This window comes from Carassius carassius, chromosome 47 (genome assembly GCF_963082965.1).
Source record: "Carassius carassius chromosome 47, fCarCar2.1, whole genome shotgun sequence".
Lineage (NCBI taxonomy): Eukaryota > Metazoa > Chordata > Actinopteri > Cypriniformes > Cyprinidae > Carassius > Carassius carassius.
Genome location: NC_081801.1, coordinates 14,441,722 through 14,463,933, shown reverse-complemented (window position 1 = coordinate 14,463,933; position 22,212 = coordinate 14,441,722). Strand labels below are relative to the sequence as shown.

Below are 22,212 nucleotides of genomic sequence, written 5' to 3'. Positions count from 1 at the left end.
ACAAAACAAGAACAGGAAGAAGACCAAATAAGGAAACAGAAAGTTAATTAACTTAACAGTTCGCCCCCTCCCGGAACGGTGCGTCCTCGCACCGCAAGAGGAATACCAGCGGAGGGAGGGTGGGGGTTCTGGAGGTGGGCATGGGGCAGGCAAGGGGCAGGCGAAGAGGGAGCAAGGAGGTAGGAACCAGGGCGGAGTGGATGGAGGGAGAAGCCAGGGAGGAGCCCGGAGCAGGAGGAGCCAGATGGTCCTCCAGAGACCAGCCAGGACGGAGACCCACGGTGGAGTAGACGGCGGGAGGAGCCATGGTGGAGAATGAGCCGACGACACCAGGGGGCCGACAGGCGGAGACTGCACCGGTGGGTGAGGAGCCCAAGATGGAGCAGCGCAGCCGCAGAGCCAGGGTGACGTCGAGGATCCGGAGGGCTTAGGTGGAGCAGAAGGCTCAGGTGACCAAGGCGGAGGCGGGGTCCTGGAAGACTGCTGTTGAGCCGGAGTGACTGAAGATGGAGGTGGAACCAGAGGGAAGGAGGAGCCTGACAGAGCCGGAGGGATGGAGTGACGAGGTGAAGCTAGAGGAATGGAGTCCCGAGGCGGCGGATGATTGACAACTGACCAAGGTGGAGCCGGAGGGACCAGGGAGCCCGGTGGAGCAGGTGGGATGCCAGGCCACGGTGGAGACGAAGGGAGCTAAGAGCCAAGGCAGAGCCGCTGGGTCGAAGGACCGAGGAGGAGTCCAGGGCTCGGAGGCTGGAGGCGGAGACAGGGCCTTAACACGACAAGGCGGAGCTGGAGACTGGCAGTCCAGCGGCGAACCATCGCGCCCAGATATCGCGGACTGAGGGTGAGCTGCGGGACAGACTGGCACCAGCAGCGATGACGTCGAGGAACTGGCTGGTCTAGGAGGAGGAGAGAGAGGAAGGATGGGAGGAAACACAGGAGGATCAGGGCTTGAAGGAACCAGCGGAAGTGGAGCAGGGGAATTGGCAGGTCTAGGAGGAGGTGGGAGAGGGAGGCTGGGAGGGAATACAGGAGACAAAGGAAATTCAGAGCTTGGCGGAACCAGCGGAGAAGCAGAAAGTTCAGAGCTGGGCGGAACCAGCGGAGAAGCAGAAAATTCAGAGCTGGGTGGAACCAGCGGAGAAACAGAAAATTTAGGGCTGGGCGGAACCAGCGGAGAAACGGAAAATTCAGAGCTGGGCGGAACCAGCGGAGAAACAGAAAATTTAGGGCTGGGCGGAACCAGCGGAGAAACGGAAAATTCAGAGCTGGGCGGAACCAGCGGAGACACAGAAAATTCAGAGCTGGGCAGAACCAGTGGAGAAACAAAAAATTCATAGCTGGGCGGAACCAGCCGTAATGGAGCAGAGGAACTGACTGGAGGAGGTGGGAGTGGGAGACTGAGAGGGTATACAGGGGGAACAGGGCTGGACGGAACCAGTGGGGAAACAGAAAATTCAGGGACCATAGACTAGCCCATTAGATCCAATAGTTGCTCCATATCATTTCCCGAGACCGAATACAGCTCACCCTCAGTCGCGGAAGTGTGGGCAGGGCTTTCCTCCACGCCCTCGATCTCCACTAAGACTCCCACGACGCACGGTGTTGCCGGCTCACACACCTGGTCAGTCACGCTCTCGAGGTCCTGCTTCCTGTCCGTGAATGGCTCGGGCTCTGCGGCAGCGGTGGGCTCTGGCTCTGTACGGCGTGATGGTGGCTGGCTGGTCTCTGGGTCGGGTGTGTGGCTGGAGATATCCTCTTCGGCGGTGCAGATGGTCCATGAATGATCCATTTTTCTCCAGCACCCACTCCACGAAAGCGGCGAAATCCTCTCGGGGACCATTCGCTGGTAGGCGTGCCTTACACCGCTCGCTCAGGCCAGTGTAGAAGAAGTTAGAGAGCGAACGGTCGGGGAAGTGGGTAAGGCACGCCAGATCTAGAAAGTCCCTGGTATGGTCCTCCAGCGAACGGTCCAGTTGCTCCAGGCATAGGAGACGGACTGCTGGAATGGCCATGCCGGGAGAGGGAGGAAAATAAAAAATCAAAAGAAAGAAAAAACGCCGCTAAATAAACTATTTTGTTTTGGTCCGTGATTCTGTTACAAAAAAGGGGTGTATGCTAAACGAAAGACAAAGAGCTTGAGGAGGATCGGGATCAAACGAGGAGTTTACTGACGATAGAAGGAGAATACAGACAATATACTACACTCACAATACAATATCTCGTTAACATACAAATAACAGCTTTAACATAGACAATAACAGACGAGGAAGAACTGAACAGACCGGGTATTTAAACACACAGGAGGTAATGAGGGAACTGGAGACAGGTGGGGAATAATCAATTAACAAAACAAGAACAGGAAGAAGACCAAATAAGGAAGCAGAAAGTTCATTAACGTAACATACAGATTCACAGTCCAGCGTACACATGGATCAAACGCACGCACATAAACTTGTCAGTGCTGCCTTGTGACTTTATCAATAAAGTAGATTTGCAAAGGAAAAGCTACATGACATTTCCCAGCATGGAGGTAATAACAGTGCTGTTCTTGAAGCAGTTCAACTTACAGTTACGATATTAGTAGAGATGCTGTTGCCGATCACTGCTGAGAGATGCACAGACTCATGTAAATCACACACGTTTAACTTCTCTCTCTCTTTAATAACTAGTTTAAATACTAATGGCTCAAGTCTCCATTAGTAGCTCTACAATAAAATGATGTTTTGTAATCAGCAATGTGCTTCTGCGATAGAGAACACTTTAATGATTTCCATGGATTATAATTTTTGTTTGCTTATATTATAGTGTTCATAATTTTTGTTTAATAGTTATTTATAGTTTTTGTTTGTTTTTGGGTGGTAATAATATATATTAATAGGGAAGGGGGTACAATAAGAGGTAAATCTGGCCCTGGCAACACTAAATGACAGTATGCCTTCAATGGCCTTTAAAAGGGTCATTTATATTAACATTATATATTTGCCATTTGTCTTCATTTACTTGAAAACCACGGTTGATTGGCCAGCAGCCACATCACATTATTGGTGTAAATCACTGATTTCTGTTATTAGTTGACCTACTCAATAAAAGCACCACACTGGAAACATATAATCAACAGCTACCATGGAGGAGAAAAAAAAATAGAGCCACCAGCAGCACCAACAATATCTAAAAGCTGCTGAAATTGCTGCCGTGACAGGCAGATTGTTTTTAGAATTGCAGCTTCTGACATGGTAGCCAGGGCACTAAAGTTTTCACACATGAAATAGTGCACATACACTAAATGGCTCCACGGAAAGTGCCATATTTGATTTAGCAAATCTATTCGCTGTATCGCTGCCATAGTTTGGCCAAACTACCAACCACAATCATTCCCTGTAAATACACTCCTAAGCCTTTAATGCCTAATTTTTTTGCCAGGTGATGTACCTCTGGGTATACTTAACTAAGAACCTTTCATGAGACACATATTACAGTTTTTTTCGATTGCTAAACGACAGGGAGCACAACTGGAGTCACATGTGCTAAACTCTAACTACAGTCTGCACAGCAGCAATCGAAAAAAAACTGTAATGTTAAGATACAGCTTAAGGTATGACAACTTAAGAATGACGTAGTGTTAAGAGGGTTTAGGGAAACACACCTCAGATCCTTAAGCCAAGTAGATATTTAATGCAACTTCCAAAATAAGTATAAACTGGACACCGCGGTGGTATAGGTTTTTTTACCATGAAAGGAAACTGATCTTGAATTCAGATCTATACATACTGGACAGATCTATACATATAAATACATGTAATTTACTACTAATAAGTTACTGATAATACTAATAATTATACCTTTTTTAAATGTCTTAACTATAGTTAAATGCATTCCTGCTGAATTAGATTATTTAAAACAAATCTTACTAACCCCAAAGTATACACAAAAAGATATAATATATTACATAAATATGTCAAATAAATATTCACAGAAATATTGGTACCTTTCTACTCATTAAAAAAAAGTTACACTTCACACCATTGAAACTTGCTGAATGAGTATCTATAAGATTGTTATATTAATTAGAAAATAATGGTCTGCATAAAGCATCATTACAATACAACTGTTAACCAGGGGTTAAATTGGCTTGAGATGGTCTATCATAGCAACCAAATTCACCCCTATTTCTCATAAACAGGTTATAAACCTAGGACCCTTTGCATTTAAATCAAATAACGTAAAGGAACACTCCACTTTTTTTGAAAATAGGCTCATTTTACAACTCCCCTAGAGTTGAGTTTTACCGTTTTCGAATATATTCAGCTGATCTCCGTGTCTGGCAGTAGCACTTTTAACTTAGCTTACCATAGATCATTGAATCTGATTAGACCGTTAGCATTTTGCTCAAAAATGACCTAAGAGTTTCTATATTTTTCCTATTTAAAACTTTACTCTTCTGTAGTTACATCTTGTACTAAGACCGACAGAAAATGAAAAATGTGATTTTCTAGGCCAATATGGCTAGGAACTATACTCTCATTATGGTGTAATAATCAAGGAACTTTGCTGCCGTACCATGGGAGCAACAGGCACAATGATATTCCTTCATTATTACGCCAGAATGAGAGTATATATCCTAGCCATATCAGCCTAGAAAATCGCAACTTTTCATTTTCTTTGAAATGCTAACGGTCTAATCAGATTCAATGATCTATGCTAAGCTAAGCTAAAAGTGCTACCGCCAGACACGGAGATCAGCTGAATAGATTCGAAAATGGTAAAACTCGACCGTTAACTCTAGGGGAGTTGGAAAATGAGCCTATTTTCAAAAAAAGTGGAGTGTTCCTTTAATGCTCAATTCCCATTTTAAATCCTGCTCTGCTTATTAAAAGTGGCAGTAATATCATCCAGACCAGGCAAGAATGTATCATTTAAACACTTTCTAGAAAAAAAGACTTGCATTATTTGATGCTTTGGCTGCATCTGAATATTAGATTGAGATGTCATCATGTTTCCTTTTGCATGGTAAATGTTTTTGCCTTTGGGCTTATCTTGCCACAGGCACAGAGTGAGTCAGGACTGCTGCCGGTACTACCTCCAAAACAATATTATGTGCACAACGCCCTTGAATCCTCTGGTTTGTAAGATTGGACTGGGAACAATATGACATGAAGGAAGGGAAGCAAAGTGATTGAGAAATGAGAGTAGGGACAGATGGATGCATCAATCGAAGTGATTCGCTTGAAAAGTAAGAGCAGCAAAATGAAGAGAGGCATAATGGTGTGCTAGACATCATGGGATTGACAGGATTAAACCATGATGTGATGACAAAGCACAAGCTATAATTTAGTTAACAGAGGTGAAAAGAGAGGGAAAGAAGAGGTGAGAGGCAGGTACGCGGGTGGAAGGGAAGGTAGAATCAGGGAGGCATGAGAGATGAGGGTGATTTGTTTGAACAGTTCACTCATACTGTTCAGTGTGTTGGGCAACTAGAGAGGGTTACAGAAGTCAAGCACTGTGTGGGAGTGTGTGTGTGTGTGTGTGTGTGTTTGTGTTTGTGTGTGTGTGTGTGTGTGTTTTACATGAAATGTGTCATACTGAAGGTTTTGTCTATCGTGGAAGGATCTGACCTGTGTGAGTGTATGTTGATTCTAAAGGGTACATATGAGTATTTTTGGAAGCGGGTGAATGACCGTGCACCACGTACAAGCTTTTGTGTGTGTTCTGAAGTGGAAACTGAGAACTATAGAAGGATTATGATTACTAGGAATGTAACAGTATTAAAATTTTGGCTAATAGCGGTAAACTGACACTTAATTTTTATTATAATATGTTATATATGCCACCCAATCAATTTAAACTGAGTTCAACATGAAAATGTGACTTTGTGTTTTGTTTTAGAAGGATTATTAATTTATACATTAAAATGTGAATATCTATGCTTATTTACACTTGTCACATTGACATCATGTAAACAAGAAGTCAGTAAATAGACTAATCTAAGACTAATGTAATTTAAGTTTATTTCCCATTAATTTCTGATAAAACATGAAGTTCAGTGAGAGATTCACTGATTCACTTTTTGCCTGAATTAAGTTCAGAAATTCACCCTACCTTTTCTAAATACATTTTATCGATCTTATTGCAAATGATTTTTCCATCCATCCATCTCTCCATGTAATTTTTTATTTATTTCTCTCTGGTGACATATTTCCTTTTCGGTAATCTGTTTCTCTCAGATCTATGTCAATATGCAAAAGAAATGATCTATTGCTATCAATTACATTTCAGCTTTTAATCATTTTTGCGCATTTGCAGCCACTTTAGTTGTCTTTAAACCTGTATGACAATTAACCAATACATGTTTGATATTAAAGTTTGGTTAAGATGAATGACAAACAGAATTCTCAATCAGTAATTGAACTTTTAAGAAACCCAAATTGTTCAGTGAAATCATAACAAGAGTCGATGAATTCCTTACAATTCCCATATAGCTATGTGTGAGTGTGATCACTCCTGAGAGCATGTTGGAGGTAGTGTGGAATAGTGTATGGTGTATCTGTGTGGGTGGATGAGTGAATTTGACTCCAGATATGATTCTCTTAGTTTGTGCACGTATGTTTCGATATCTTTGCTTTCATGTTCAAAGCATGGTTGCACATGTGAAGGCAAAAAATGCATATGAGCCTCTGTTTTTTAGTTTTTGAGTTTCATTTATAGATTTTGTTTCCTTTGAATGGGTTTTATATTTCTGTATCGGTCTGGATGCAATTTGTGCGCATTTGCATATGTGCATATGAGTGTGTTTGTCAGTGGATTTTTGCTGAAAAGACAGCTGAGCTGCCAAACAGCACAACAGAAACTTAACTCTTATTCCCACTGCAGTCACAATTCTGACACCCGACAGCAAGAGAAAAGGGAATTATTGGGACTTGTGTGTGTGTGTGTGTGTGTGTGTGCAGGATTGTAAGGGGGTCCAACATTATGAATAAGTATGCATTTTGGTGTGTATTCGTTCCCATTAAAACAGAATGACATATACGGAAAATGTTATACACTCCCAGTACCCTGCTCTCCGATGGCTTGATGATCCAATCACCCTCTCCCCCACACCCACTGTGTGTTTATGTGACTGCTTGTGATATTTTTCTGGTTGCTCTGCTATTCTCATATGAAGATGAGAATCCGTGCCAAAGAAAAATTGAGCTGAAGTGGGCTATGAGTGCGCTTATGTAAGCGCTGCTCTCAGAACAGGCAGGAAACGTGCACACGGCAGAGGCTTACATGATGATCTGTGCGAGTAAAGAAAAGAGTGAATCGATACGAGCGGGATCTGCCGGCTCTGAGAGTTTGTGGGGTGTGACAAATCAATAGTGACCCAGCCTTATGACACAAACAATCTGCATGCTAAACATCCCCACTGATTTAAACATGTGGGAAAGCCTTGGGACCATATTTAAATATGTATCATCATCCTAAGAAAATGCCTGCCAAATCATTTCATGAGGTACATTGATTTTAATTCATTTATTTTAATTAATTTCAATATTAATTTAAACTCTTCTAGATTCTAACACATATTCTGGTGTCTAGAAAATGCTAAAAGACATCGCTCACCCAAATATGAATATTCTGTCTGACCTTATTTGTTCTGTTGAACACATAAAGAGAGATTTCCCTGAATGTCCAAGCTCCTCTACAGTGAAAGTGGAGGGGGACCAGGGAGAAGGGCTGTGACCAGATGGTGGTTGGTGTCCAAAAATTTTGATTGAAACATCATTTTTAGGTATTATTTTTAAGTGTAATATCTGTGTTTTCTATAAATATTATTATTAACAGTTATAAATGATGGCAAATCAAATTAAATTGATACTAAACATAAATGCATCAAATTACAATGTGTTAAAACTTTGTTAAAATATTCAAATATAACACATTATATTCTTTGATGGGTATTTACCTGTCTTCGACAGGTTGTCTGTTATTAATGTTAACATTTAATCAAGTGATTGATCATTTCAAAGACAACCGACTATATAGCTTTCTTTAAATTATTATTATTGCATTTTTATAAACTACTGCTCCAAAGTAAGAAATTAATGCTTTTAAAGGGGTCATATGATGCAATTTACATTTTTCCTTTCTCTTTGGAGTGTTACAAGCTTTTGGTGCATAAAGAAGATTTGAAAAGTTGCAAATAATAAAATGTCTCATAGAGTCTTAAAAGAGATATTCTTTATCAAAGTTAAGACTCTGCCACGCCCCCCTAGCATGTGTCATTCAAACACACCCCCACAAAAGAGTTGCTTGCACATTCTGTAGAATTTTCATTTATGGATGAACAATTCCTTGAGGTTTTTTTATATGCAGCTGCACGGTATTGAACACAAAGTGCTTTATGCATCAGTGTATGCAAGTGAACAAACATGTTTGTGGTTTAATAATTGACATTTTCTGTTACAACTGGATGAAGAATGTAAGCTTTTTCTCTGACAGCTCAACTGGAGACAAAGCATCTCTGTGTCACTCTTTCCTAAAATGGGGAAATAGAGATTAAATGGAGCAAATCTTTTCTCCAGATAGTGACAGCACTGATTAGCATTTTGCTGCTTGTTTTCTTGTTGAAAAACAAGTACTTGCAATACTTCATCAACCTCACTTCCCTTCATAAACACACATACAAATGGCTGAACACAGAAGCCCTGCCAAGCTCATAATGTTTGAATGTCTCTGCTAATGCTTCCACCATAAGATGTGGCTTTAAATTCCCTCTAACTCAGAAAGCCTTCAGGCGCAGAGATTCACCATCAGATTAGTGCATCTACATGAAATTATATCCCTTTAATCCTGTAATATGTTGTTATTCACCTTAAATGTCTTACTTAAAATATTTAATATGCAATCAAAGACTGGATTTTTTTAAATGGAAAATGGCCTTCAGCACAGCTTAGCCAATCAGACGAACAGTTATTACAAGTATTTGTTGATTTTGCAGTTCCAAAGGTGGATATTTCAGGAGTGTGCAAAGTGCAAGAAATGTCAAAGTATTGTAATGGAAATATTAGCATAAAAATTAATCATCCATAAAATTTCGGTTAGTAATGGTTACTAGTATCATAGAAAACAATATGCATTCAGAACAGCCATGTTTACAATATATCCAAGCGATTATTATCAGAGGAACCAATTCCAATACTTTTGTTAGATCCCAATTTCAGCTCTTTTTAAAGTTCTCTGTCTTGCATCCCGTAGCATATTTTCACCACTCTATCCATCTAAACAGATAAAAAAGTGAATAGGAGAGCTGTATAATTTCACACTGTCTACACAAATAGACCTGGGATAAACAAAGTAGGAAGCAGACCAATGGAAATGGATTGCTGAAGGTTGTGAATGAATGTTTGAGAATTAATGGCTTTACTAACCTTTTTCAAATTTAATTTCAGAAAGATCACTCTTAAAGGTGAACACAATCTTTTAAGGGGCAAAAAAAAAGTATTACTTTTGAAAAATGTATATCAAATCATATTCGCTCATACAAAATGCCAGTCATATCAGAAGCCTACAAGCTAGTATATTTTCCATGGAGTGGGTCCACCAATGGAGGCCACCATGTTGAGATCACATGACCACCCTGTTAAGGGTGAAGTATCTTGCACATTATATATAATATAATATGCCTCATATACACTGTTCAAATGAGGTACTACATATAAACTATTAGAAATTATGTTCTGAGAAAGCTACAATTTATTAGAATATACATATTAGATCAGTTAATAGATAATAAAGATCAGTTAATAGATAATAAAGATAATATTAGTATTTTAGAAATGCTGCCTTGGCAGCTAATTGAAACAAATACAAGGACATACTAAGATTACTAAAACAAAACTAAAATAAAAATAAATGAAAGATAAATAGAAATATACAAATCTGACAATAAAAATGACAAAAGCACATAACAAAATTGCTAAAACTTAAAAACATTAAATCAAAATATTATATAAAAAGCTTATTCAAAAAATATAAAAATATAAAGCTTATTCAAAGTATAAATAAATACTATAATATATAAACAATGCTAAAAATAAGACTGCTGTCATGTTAAAGCTGAATTTGCAACAGCCATTACTCCAGTCTTTAGTCACATGATCCTTCAGAAGTCATTCTAATATGATGTATTTTTTTAAGAACATATATATATATATATATATATATATATATTTTACATTTAAATGCATTTACTGTAACATCAATTTAATGCACCCTTTCTAAATAAAATTATTGATTTTTTTCACAAATCTGACCGTGAGACTGAAGGTGTGAAATAGCGGTTGAGGCTCTGACACATTGAGCAGATGGGAGTTTTACTTTATGTCCTGAGGGCAGAAACGAAAATGATTGGTTTACAGATTCAACCAATGAAACTGAAGCAGAGGCGGAGTCAGGAAATTTGAACGTGTGGAAGGAATACTTCAGACAGATACATTGCTGACGCTTCGTGGGAGGCATTTATTGCAAGGTAAGTTCATGTATTTTTATTTAAAAAATTCTCTAACATTTAATAAGATAATTAGCAAAAAAAGATGCACAGAACAAGTAATCATGGACTAAATATTATATAGCATGCATTTTCACTTGACTGCTTCATCAGTTGATTACACCAAAGCTGGTTATGAGGTAACTGGAGTAAAACATGCTTTTCCAATGCTTCCACGCTGTCTGTGAAACGGATATGAGCAAAAAAAGAACTCTCCTTGACATTACATCAGTCATTTAGCATTAGCATTAGCACTGCTCTCAGGGCAGGAGTACTCAATATTGATATTACTGTTATTTTTAATGAACTGTGTGCTGCTTACAGGGCATGAGTATTCAATATTTAAATTTATGCTATTTTTAATGAACTGTGTGCTGCTCTCAGGGCAGAAGTACTCCATATTCATATTACTGTTATTTTACTAAACTATGTGCTGCTTTCAGGGCAGGAGTACTCTATATTCATATTACTGTTATTTTACTAAACTATGTGCTACCCTCAGGGCAAAAGTACTCAATATTATTATTAATATTATTTTACTTAACTATGAGCTACTCTTAGGGCAGGAGTACTCAATATTCATATTACTGTTATTTTTACTGTTCTATGAACTGCTCTCAGGGCAGGAGTACTCAATATTCCTATTACTATTACTTTAATAATCCATGCGCTGCTCTCAGGGTAGGAGTACTCAATATTCATATTACTGTTATTTTAATAAACTATGAGCTGCTCTCAGGGCAGGAGTACTCAATATTCATATTATTAATATTTTACTAAACTATGAGCTGCTCTCAGGGCAGGAGTATTCAATATTCACATTACTGTTGTTATTATTATTGTATTATGTGCTGCTCTCAAGGCAGGAGTACTCCATATTCATATTACTGTTATTTTACTAAACTATGTGCTACTCTCATGGCAGGAGTACTCCATATTCATATTACTATTATTTTACTAAACTATGTGCTGCTCTCAGGGCAGGAATACTCAATATTCATATTACTATTATTTTAATTATTTATGCACTGCTCTCAGGGCAGGAGTACTCAATATTCACATTACTGTTATTTGAATAATCTATGCCCTGCTCTCAGGGCAGGAATACTCAATATTCATATTACTATTATTTTAATAATCTATGCGCTGCTCTCAGGGCAGGAGTACTCAATATTCATATTACTTTTATTTTACTAAACTATATGCAGCTCTCAGGGCAGGAGTACTCAATATTCATATTACTGTTATTTTTAGTGTATTATATGCTGCTCTCAGGGCGGGATTGTTTAATATTCATATTACTATTATTTTACTAAACTATGTGCTGCTCTCAGGGCCCATACATTTGTTTTTATTACAGCTGTGACTGTTTCATGTAGTTTTTCTTCTCTTTGCAGAATAACATTCTTGGAAAAGGCAGAAGCCTTCAGTGGTCCCTTCTTGGAGAAAGGAAATTTCTGGACTTTCTTTGTAAGCTCCTCTAGTTTTATTTGAGAATCTTGCTGATATTTGTGCCCATATTATTGCTGATATAAGTGCCCATATTATTTTTCCCTCAAATATTATTTTTCATGAATTGCAATATAGCTGTTTGTAAATGTAAAAGGTCTGCAAAGGTTTACAGATCAAATTGCAAGACAAATAAAGTTTTGTCTCGTAAAAGTAAGAAAACTGATTCTGAACTACTGTGCTGAAATGAGTCTCAGAAACTCCAATCTCACTTTGTTACCAGTTACGTTTGTTTGTATAATGCCAGCCTATGGACATCATCGGCTGTCCTTCAAACGTCTACTACTCTAATCTGCCCTCAATCACTGTAGTTGTAGCTGAGGCCAAACAGAGTACAGTAGGCTGTAGAAATGGCAAGGTTTAAGGATGTATTGTGTGTCATTAAGAAATTTTCAATTTTGAGGGAGTTGAAATGTGATTTTTATGATTTTACTAGTAATTATGTTTGCTTACATTGCTAAATTTCAGATGCTGGGCAGTGAGCTGTTCATATATGTAATGTTCCTGGTTTGCAAGTTTGCTCCACAAAAGAAATTGGTCCAGGAAATATACAGTACAGACCAAAAGTTTGGACACACCTTCTCATTCAAAGAGTTTTCTTTATTTTCATGACTATGAAAATTGTAGATTCACACTGAAGGCATCAAAACTATGAATTAACACATGTGGAATTATATATAAAATTATATACATAACAAAAAATTGTGAAACTTGTGAATGTTATATTCTAGGTTCTTCAAAGTAGCCACCTTTTGCTTTGATTACTGCTTTGCACACTCTTGGCATTCTCTTGATGCGCTTCAAGAGGTAGTCACCTGAAATGGTCTTCCAACAGTCTTGAAGGAGTTCCCCGAGAGATGCTTAGCACTTGTTGGCCCTTTTGCCTTCTGTCTGCGGTCCAGCTCACCCCTAAACCATCTCGATTGGGTTCAGGTCCGGTGACTGTGGAGGCCAGGTCATCTGGTGCAGCACCCCATCACTCTCCTTCTTGGTCAAATAGCCCTTGATGCCTTCAGTGTGACTCTACAATTTTCATAGTCATGAAAATAAAGAAGACTCTTTGAATGAGAAGTTGTGTCCAAACTTTGGGTTGTGTCCAAAATGCAGGAAGACGTTGCAAACACTTCTGGAGACTTTGAGAAACTGGCTTTGAGAAGATATCTTGCAAGGCGACCCAGGGCCTGGTTTAAAGGGAGCACGTTCAAACTACAGCAGTTTCATGATGCACCTACCTTTTGCAGCGAAATATTCCTGTGTATTGTACATGCATTTAATTCACTGGATTTGTTTGTAATTGTAATTGTTTAAAAAAGGAAAGAAGTCATAATTATACTTGATTATTTTATTGTAATATTGGACCTGTAAACTGATTATTTTCAATCAACATTTAATTTTGTTCTTACACAAATCATCTGTACAACAGACATTGAATGAAACAACATTTACAGCACAATATATATATAAATATAAAACATTTGTGTTATTTTTAGAATTACAGGGCTTAATTTCTCTGCAACAGCCTATGAGAACATTAAGTGGTTTCACATAGATTGACACCCAGAACTTTTGAAATCACATTTATGTATCACCAAGTCAACTCAGGACTTCTCTCACAATTCAGATTGCAATTGTTATTTAGTAAAATAATAGTAATATGGATATTGAGTACTTCTGCCCTGAGAGCAGCACATAATACACTAAAAATAACAGTAATATGAACATTGATTACTCCTGCCCTGAAAGCAGCATATAGTTAATAAAATAATAGTAATATGAATATTGAGTACTCCTGCCATGAGAGCAGCACATATTTTAGTAAAATAATGTAATTTGAATATTGAGTACTCCTGCCCTAAGAGCAGCTCATAATTCATTAAAAATAAAAGTAATATGAATATTGAGTACTTCTGCCTCAGAGCAGCATATAATGCACTAAAAATAACAGTAGTATGAATATAGAGTACTCCTACGCGGAAAGCAGCTCATAGAACAGTAAAAATAACTGTAATATGAATATTGAGTACTCCTGCCCTGAGATCAGTAAAAATAACTGTAATATGAATACTGAGTACTCCTGCCCTGTGAGCAGCGGATCATTTATTAAAATAACAGTAATATGAATACTGAGTATTCCTGCCTTGAGAGCAGCACATAGATCAGTAAAAATAACAGTAATATGAATGAGTACTCCTGCCCTGTGAGCAGCGGATCATTTATTAAAATAACAGTAATATGAATACTGAGTATTCCTGCCTTGAGAGCAGCACATAGATCAGTAAAAATAACAGTAATATGAATATTGAGTACTCCTGCCCTGTGAGCAGCGGATCGTATATTAAAATAACAGTAATATGAATATTGAGTACTCCTACCCTGAGAGCAGTACGTTACACTAAACATAACAGTAATATGAATATTGAGTACTTCTGCCCTGAGAGCAGCACATAGTTTTGTAAAATAACAGTAATATGAATATTGAGTACTTCTGCCCTGAGAGCAGCACATAATAAACTAAAAATAACAGTAATATAAATATTGAGTACTTCTGCCCTGAGAGCAGCACATAGTTTAGTAAAATAATAGTAATATGAATATTGAGTACTTCTGCACCTGAGAGCAGCACATAATGCACTAAAAATTACAGTAATTTGAATATTGATTACTCCTGCCCTGAAAGCAGCACATAGTTTAGTAAAATAATAGTAATATGAATATTGAGTACTCCTGCCCTGAAAGCAGCACATAGTTTAGTAAAATAATAATAATATGAATATGGAGTTTTCCTGCCCTAAAAGCAGCACACAGTTCATTAAAAATAAGTTATATCGAGTACCCCTGCAATGAGAGAAGTGCTAATGCTAATGCTAACGCTAACTGACTGATGTAATGTCAAGGAGATATGAATGAGTACTTTTTCGCTCATTTCGATTTCACAGACAGCGTGGAAAAATTGGAAAAGCATGTTTTACTCCAGTTACCTCATAACCAGCTTTGCTGCAATTAACTGATGAAGCAGTCAAGTGAAAATGCATGATTATTTGTTCTGTGTATCTTTGTTCGCTAATTATCTTTTATGTTAATAATGCTGTCTAATTATCTAAAATGTTAGAGATTTTCATTTTTTTCATGAGAATACATGGTAAATTAACTTACCTTGCAATAAATGCCTCCCACGAAGCGTCAGTAACGTATCTGTCTGAAGTATTCCTTCCACATGTTCAAATTTCCTGACTCCGCCTCTGCTTCAAATTCATTGGTTGAATCTGTAAACCAATCACTTTCCTTTCTGCCCTCAGAACATGTTTGAGTAAGTAAAACTCCCATCTGCACACATTGAGCTGTGATCCTCATTACTAGCTTACAACATTTCCTGATTCAGTTTTTCTCCCCAACCCTATCTGTCCTTATGTATCTACAGTATTTTTTATAAAAGACCAAAGATGAAATTAAGGAATCTGGATTCTTAGAATCTGCTGAGTGTGTGACCATAAGATGACACTGGAATGGAAGAGCTGCTTGCACAGAACGACTTGCAACTCCTCATAACCCAACAATTTCCTGTGAAAAAGAGATAGAGATTGTGAGCAAAGAAGTGAGATGTTGCGATGAAGCCCAGCTGCTCTTGTGTTGCCTCAAAACCCTGAGTTATCGCCCCACACACACCAAGACTCTTCCGTCACCTCTTCCAAAATAGTCTGCCTGTCATTTTCACCCCTATTCACACCAAAGCAGCCATCTGATGTTCAGGATGTTTGCTGTGACATCAGTTTGGTTTGAAGACTGTTTATCTGTGTCTCTGTAGACAAAGCAGTTTGATTGGCTGGATGGTTTATGTGACAGGGCTGTTTTGTTGAGGAAAAGGACTAATTTTATGCATTGACCGCAGGAGACCTTCCAGCTGGCAATGACAGTGATGCCATGCCTGCCTTTGAATCTTACTTCTCTTTCTCCCTTTCTCTGCCTTCTCCCTATCTCCATTCAACATCCCCCACCTCCGCGGCTCTGAATTATGAATTAACAGCATGTTACAATTATGATATCCTTGCCAGTACTTTGAAGATGGGGGAAGAACAATGCAGCGAGAGCTTAGTTTCTATTTTAAAATATTAGGGGCATAGCGTAAGCATCTCAGATTTACCATTATCATCACTCTGTTTTCTTCTCTCTATTTTTTTAAATGAAGATAATCGTATGTCTTACCTCAATTGGCCTATTACTTCAGAGTCTTATTTTAGTTTTGAAGTAGTGCAGTTTCCCAGACATAAGTATCATTTGATTTTTCAGTGTTTTGACTTCAAAACCACCATTATCTTAAGAAATTAAGCCTTAAACAGATTTAAAGGGAAAGTTTAAAAGAAAGATGCTCAGTTGTGTAAGCTTGATTTCATAACATCTGAGTATGTGCATGAAAGAAAAAAAAAATTGTTTAGCCACTGGTTTGAATATTTCAACACAGGATCAAGCTCAAATCGAATCTGAAATTTTTGCATAGATATGAGTGGAACTCCATGCAACTCCTTTACTATTCTCCATTGGAAATGAATTACATCTGGTCTGTCATTTGTTGGAGAGGTGGCTTTACTCTTCTTGCATGTGTATTAGTGACATGCATTATACAGTGTCTAGAATGCATTTGAATTTAATTAAATGAAAGTATGATGGTCTGTTCAAGCAGTGCATCTGGGATGCATGTGCTTTATGTTTATTTAGCAGCCGTTTAACTCCTGTCTTCCTCCTCTGCCTGCATGTGAGTGTGTATGTAGTTCTGCTGCCAGTATCTCTGATATTTCTATTTTCTAAACTTGAGCATTCTTCATGTGAAATATTTGGGAGCTAGAAATGGTCCCACTCCTCCAACACACTTGTCATCCTCTCTCAGTTTATCCAAGTATTCTGCTTCGTCCTCTTACTTGAAATATTTGCCATCCGTCATCACCAGATTTGTCTCATAGACGCTTTTAATGCCAGCTCCGTGTATCTGGAGCATTTCTATATGCCTGCATGCGTGTGAGTGGAAATTTTAAATTATTCATTTATAAACCAAGTGAAAATGCCAGTATCTCTCTTTCATTCTATTTCTCTCTCTCTCTCTCTCTTTCCCCATTTGTTTTTTTCTTGGCATCATCTTGTTATGTGTGCAAGGAAAGAGAATGACATTCATCCAAGATGGAAAAGGATTTGTGCCTTTTGTCAGTCAAAGCCAATGTGCGGATAGAAATAGACATCCACCCACAGGTCATTAGAGAGAAAGAGAGACGGAACGTGACTACAGGGGAGTGTTGGACAGACTGTAACACTGTAAGTGAGACTTTGTAACCGTAGGGCACCTCTTTGCTTACGTACTTCATCTTCCGCTCTTACCATATTTTACCACAGGCTTATGTTCTTTCTGGGTGTGACTAAACTGCAGCCGTTAATCACCGTCCCATGTGTTCGCATAATCGCCCACTCCCCTGTAGCCCACTCTCGCTTCAAAACACATCCTGACACCCACTCATCTATTTAGTGCACAGAAATGCTTTTTGTGTCAGTGCGTTGGCTGAACCTCCACTGCTGCTATATGCCAAGGTGTGGAACAGAGTCACACTGTTGTGTATCCTTCACTCTTCAGCACAGTAGTTTATCCAGCGTTATTTGTTTTTCCCTGGTGGCAGCCCTCCATGTGCGTATAAACCTGCGCTGCAGAAATTAAACGTGCGGTGTGCCGTGATGCAGTTCACAGCTTGTAATGAGCGACTGGGGACTATAGCGTCCGTCTCGGTCCACTGGTGCCGCTATAAGCTGCAAAGACAGACAGGTGCTGACATACACAAACATATGACACAAATAAATCATTTAACAGTGTTAATGCCTTTCGGCTCTCAGCTGGGAGCCATAGTGCTGTTATGAAATGGATTTGCACACAAATGCACAGAGATTCTTAACATATCTGACTGAATATTACTTTACACTTAGGCATTTAGAAGACAGTTTATTAAAAAAGACAATGATTTAAAGGGATACTTCACCCAAAAAGAAAAAAATTCTGTTATCATTTACTCACCCTCCTATCATCCCAAACCTGTATGACTTTTTTATGTGGAACACAAAAGAAGATATTTTGAAGACTGCTTTGACTTTGACTGTCTTTTTTGTTCATGGATGTCAGTGAGAACCGAAACTGTGTAGTAACCGTTAGTCAGTATTCTTAAAAATATTTTATTTTATGACGTACATTTAGAGTGAGTAAACTGTAACAGAATTTTACAATTTGGGTGGACTGTCCTTTTAAGGGGTGTTTGTTAGAAATACATACTTGCATAGAGTGAACAGATATCCAGATAAAGTTAGTGCAATTCCGATTTTACTCCTTAATCTTGGTTCTTATTTGATTGCTACGAATAAACATTTTAAAACTTACACTGCTGTAGTTTTTGCTTTTGCTATCACAAGAAACCAGCAGCATGGCAATGTGAGGTGAAAGAACAAGAGTGAGTGGGAGATGTAGTTCTTTGACCCATTTAACAGAATGCTCAGAACTACATAAAAAACTTATTTGATAATTTTTTGATCAAGAATATAATAAAAGCAGTAATATTGTGAAATTATATTACCATTTAAAATAAATATTTTCTATTTTGTTTTTTATCTGAAATATAAATCTTTTGTTACATTAAAAATGTATCCACTGTGACATCCTTGCTGAACAAAAGTATTAACAAAAGTTCTTTTGAATACACATTTTTGAACGATAGTGTAGTAACGGTTTGAGGAGTAATAAATCTGGTCACCAGAGCACCAGTTTTCAGACTGGTGTCCACATAACAACACTGCAACTTTATAAAGCATGTCTACATTTTGTTCCATTCTGCTGTGCCCTGTCTTGTAGAAAGTAAGAACACGCCATGTGTCAAATAAAGACTATTCCAGCGCATATCATCTTTATTTTATCACAGGTTCTTTTGAGCCTGTCGGCATGAACTTTTTCCAGGGTACTGTGATGCAGGAGCATTTTCAGGAGACGAGAAAGCAAGGAAGAGATTAAGGCAGATTCATTTTGAAGCCAAAACAGAATGAACCTCTTGCTAACATGCTGCAGATATTTGCATACAATTTGCCAATAAAGTGCAATTCTGGGGTAATATTGCCGGGTGAAAACAGAGTTCCCCTCATGTGGTTATTTATATAGCTGTCCCAATTTCCAATGTCTTATGTAATCTTAGACACTATAATGAGGCCTCACTCGTGCACAGATGCATGTGATTTACATTTTCCTCTATTACTAGGCAAGAAAGAAAACAGTGATCGATGGCTAGACATTAACTCTTGCACCTGCCCCACCTCCCTTCTTTTATTATTTTTTTAATTCACTTTCTGTGCCCCGTCTGGCTCTCACCCACATGCTTTAAGTTAAACAATTAGGGATAACAGAAGTATATGATTCCAGTGTCAGAGAGAGGACTGCGCTCAAATTAATTACATTCTTCATCTTATCATATCTCTCTCTCTCTCTCTCTCTCTCTCTCTTAGTTCTTAATAAGCAGCTGCAATAATGTTATACAATACGTTCTCAAACTTCCCTATGCTACTTTAAAACAATATTATGAAAAGGGATGTATTCTTCTGCAACCATTTCAATAGTTCTAGAGCAAATATCATTCAAAGAATTGCATTTTTACTTTTTCACTGACATGTGGAAGCAATGTCAACATGCTATTGAATTGTTGTATAATGTATTCATATAGACAGGGGTGCACATGCAGTCGTGATCTAATGGTTAGAGAGCTGGACTTGTAACACAAAGGTCAAATGTTTTGGTTTCAGTACCGACTTTACATTATCCCCTTAAGAGCACATGCCGGCATGAGTTTCTGTGTGCATGTACTGTAATAATAGCAGGGCTATTCGTTTCTGTATTAATATTTCATCCACACACAAACTCTTGTATAAACTCAACTAAACATTTGGATCCAATGGTGATAATTCTCTCAGCTCTATTCTCTAACCCAGAGTTTTTAGGGTCTGTCTAACCAGCAACCTATATGTATTTTTCTCATGCAAACAGTATAGACTTTTATGTAGAACATTTTAAAATAAATATTTATTCATCTTTCATACTATAGTTTATCATTATTAAAATTAACTTAGATTTTAGATTTGAGTGTGTATAAACAACCGTTTAATTGTTTGGGGTCATTTCATTTCAAATAAATGCAGTTTTTTTTTTTTTTTTTACTTTGTTCATCAAAGAATCCTAAAAATATCATCACAAATTCCACAAAAAATAATCTGCATATTTCTGGAGGATCTTGTGACACTGAAATGTACTACTTCAGGAATAAACTAAAGTGAAAAGTGAAGTGAAGTGAAAGTGAAAGTGACATTCAGCCAAGTATGGTGACCCATACTCAGAATTTGTGCTCTGCATTTAACCCATCCAAAGTGCACACACACTGTGAACACACACCCAGAGCAGTGGGCAGCCATTTATGCTGCAGCGCCCGGGGAGCAGTTGGGGGTTCGATGCCTTGCTCAAGGGCACCTAAGTTGTGGTATTGAAGGTGGAGAGAGAACTGTACATGCACTCCACCCACCTACAATTCCTGCCGGCCCGAGACTCGAACTCACAACCCTTCGATTGGGAGTCCGACTCTCTAACCATTAGTCCACGACTTCCCACTTAATAAACATATTACTTAATAAACATATTACTGTTACGACCAGCTCAAGCCATAACACAAAAGAGGGATCAAACGGAAATGTTCATTCGTAAATAAGATTTATTGAGTTAAACATATAACAAACAGTAACAATAATAATAATAATAAACAAAAGTCTAAGGTTAAGGGAAAACAAAATATTGACAACATGTGTAAGCAAAACACAATGAGCCACTCATGAGGAGAGTATCCCCATGGAGTGCCCCCTCTAAACAAGACACAACACTCTTTTATACACAACTGATTATCAATTAGGATGAGGAAGACCAATCAGGAACTCCCACGTCCAGAACCAATGGGATCAGGAGACTCAGGGACGTCACACCTCCCAATCCAAAAGGAGGTTCTCTAAAGAACCGACAAAAGAAAACAGAAATAACAAAAAATAGAACTGATGCAAAATAAGCATTTAATGTGAATATCCAACACTTAATACTCATCTCAATAAATCCCACTCCATTTCGCTCCCGGAATCCTGGGCCCTAGGATATCAGAGAGAGATAAAGGAGAAAGAAAAGAGAGAGAAGAAGAGTACCGGACACTACTAGGACAGTCTACATACGCGAGAGAGCATCCGCAATTATGTTATCCTTGCCACGTATGTGCTTAATCTGTAAGTGGAAAGGTTGAAGAATAAGGCTCCATCTCATTATTCTCTGATTCTTACCGCGCATGCGATCTAAGAAAGTCAACGGATTGTGGTCGGTGTATACTGTAATCGGACCACATACAGAGCTCAAATAGACCTCAAAATGTTGAACGGCTAAAATAAGGGCTAACGCTTCTTTTTCCCCTGTAGAGTACACTTGTTGGTGACGATTGAACTTTTTTGAAAAGTAACTGACTGGATGTTCGATTGCGTTAGAATCCTCCTGTAGAAGAACAGCACCAGCACCATAAGCGCTTGCATCAACAGCAAGTAAAAAAGGGTTTTCAAAATTAGGAGTAGCCAACACCGGAGCATTTGCCAATAAGGATTTGGCGTTCTCAAAGGAACACTGACATTGCTCTGACCACTGAAAGGGTCTCTTAGGGCTTAACAAATCAGTCAGAGGGGCAACTACACTTGCAAAATTATGACAAAACCCCCTGTAGTAACCCACCATCCCAAGGAATCGTCGTAACTCACGACGGGTAGTTGGTTTGGGAAAACTACAGATTGAATTCACTTTAGCGTGAATCGGCTTCACACAACCCCTGCCCACTACCTTTCCTAAGTACGTCACAGTAGCCTTTCCGAATTCGCACTTGGCAAGGTTGACAGTCAAGTTGGCTTTAGCTAGACGCACAAAAAGCTCTCTAATTTGATCAAGGTGTTCCGACCAAGAAGAACTGTATAAAACAACATCGTCTAGATAAGCCTCACAACCGGTCATCCCAGACAACACTCGATTTATTAACCGCTGAAATGTAGCAGGAGCGTTTCGAATGCCAAAAGGCATGACTGTGTACTGCAGAAACCTATCAGGTGTTACA

General features: G+C 38.5%; 1 protein-coding gene and 1 long non-coding RNA gene across 2 annotated transcripts in view; both read left to right on the top strand.

Annotated features, from left to right (window-relative positions):
• Positions 1 to 22,212, top strand: part of LOC132130128 (sodium/calcium exchanger 1-like) — a 72,700-nt gene that overhangs the window by 27,369 nt on the left and 23,119 nt on the right. The gene's annotated exons all lie outside the window — the stretch shown is intronic.
• On the top strand, positions 10,434 to 12,588 carry LOC132130129 (uncharacterized). Its single transcript, XR_009428678.1, has 3 exons — positions 10,434 to 10,510; positions 11,926 to 11,998; positions 12,506 to 12,588. It is a non-coding gene; the product is annotated as an uncharacterized LOC132130129 (long non-coding RNA).